Source organism: Myotis lucifugus, unplaced genomic scaffold (assembly GCF_000147115.1).
Source record: "Myotis lucifugus unplaced genomic scaffold, Myoluc2.0 scaffold_50, whole genome shotgun sequence".
NCBI lineage: Eukaryota > Metazoa > Chordata > Mammalia > Chiroptera > Vespertilionidae > Myotis > Myotis lucifugus.
The window spans coordinates 6,149,099-6,150,443 of record NW_005871098.1 but is presented as its reverse complement, the minus strand read 5'-3'; positions in this window follow the sequence as shown (position 1 = coordinate 6,150,443).

The window sequence follows — 1,345 nt, the reverse complement described above, 5'->3', positions numbered from 1 at the left end:
TAGGTATGTCAAGGTAAAAGAGTAAGCAGTTTTATGACATACTTGGGTTCAGTTTTCCTGAATCAGCATTTTAGAAATGGAATTCTGTGTTAGCTCCCCTGTTTTTCACTTGTTTTTCAGTATAAATACACCTGGATGATGTTCTTTCCAAAATAAGGATAATAATGTTACTCATTTTATTAACAGTGAAATAAAATCTTGGAGAGAAACATAAATGCTTAAAAAATGTTTAAATACTCAGTTACTATAGTCCATTTTCCAAATGTATGAATATTTATGTCTTTTCCCCAAACTGAGAATATTCTCCATCACTAACACCACCCCACACCTAATCGGGGAGTTAACATGTTTCACACTTACAAATTGGTTATGTTGAGCTTGTCAGCCTGTTTTTCACCTCTTGGGAATCAGAGGGCAGACTCTTAAGGCTCACTTATCTGGGACAAAAATCTCCCACATCAAAGTTTTCTCTGGATTTGCTCCAGCACCTTGAAGAAGCTAAAGCTTCTTCAGGAACAATTCAGCTTTGCTCTTTCTGATAATTAATGTTTTCCCTGATGGCTAACCACACCCACCAGAGACAGAAAGTAATGATTACTCAGAAGGCTTCTACCCTTTATCAATCTCTGCAATTCAAGGAATTGTCCTTGTAAAGTCTCTGTAAACAATTAGTTCATAATCTCTTTTTGTTCTTGTTTTTAGGCTGAAGACAATCTAAAATTCTATTCCTTATTGTAGCCTTCAAAGCTTATTAAGTGAGACAGTAGAAGTGCCTTCCAAGGAGAAAGAAGCACCATGCAATTGCAAAGTAGAGTTACCTCTAGATCCTAGAGTCTAGGAGATAGAAAAACAAGACAAAGCCATTTACGTGATAAGTAATCAATAAATGGCTGACATGATTGGTAGGGACAGATTTTTAATTTTTATTTTTTTATTAATAAATCTTTATTGTTCAGATTATTACAGTTGTTCCTCTTTCCCCCCCCATAACTCCCCTCCACCCAGTTCCCACCCCACCCCATGCCCTTACGTCCCCCACACTGTACGTGTCCATAGGTGTACAATTTTTGTGCATTCTCTTCCCCCACTCACCCGCCCCCTTCCCACCGAGAATTGTCAGTCCACTCCCTTTCTATGCCCCTGATTCTATTATATTCACCAGTTTATTGTGTTCATCAAATTTTTTATTCACTTGATTTTTAGATTCACTTGATAGATATGTATTTGTTGTCACGTTCTTGTTCATAATTTTTATCTTTACCTTTTTCTTCTTCTTCCCCTTCTTAAAGAATACCCTTTCAGCATTTCATATATACTGGTTTGGTGGTGGATGAACTCCTTTAGC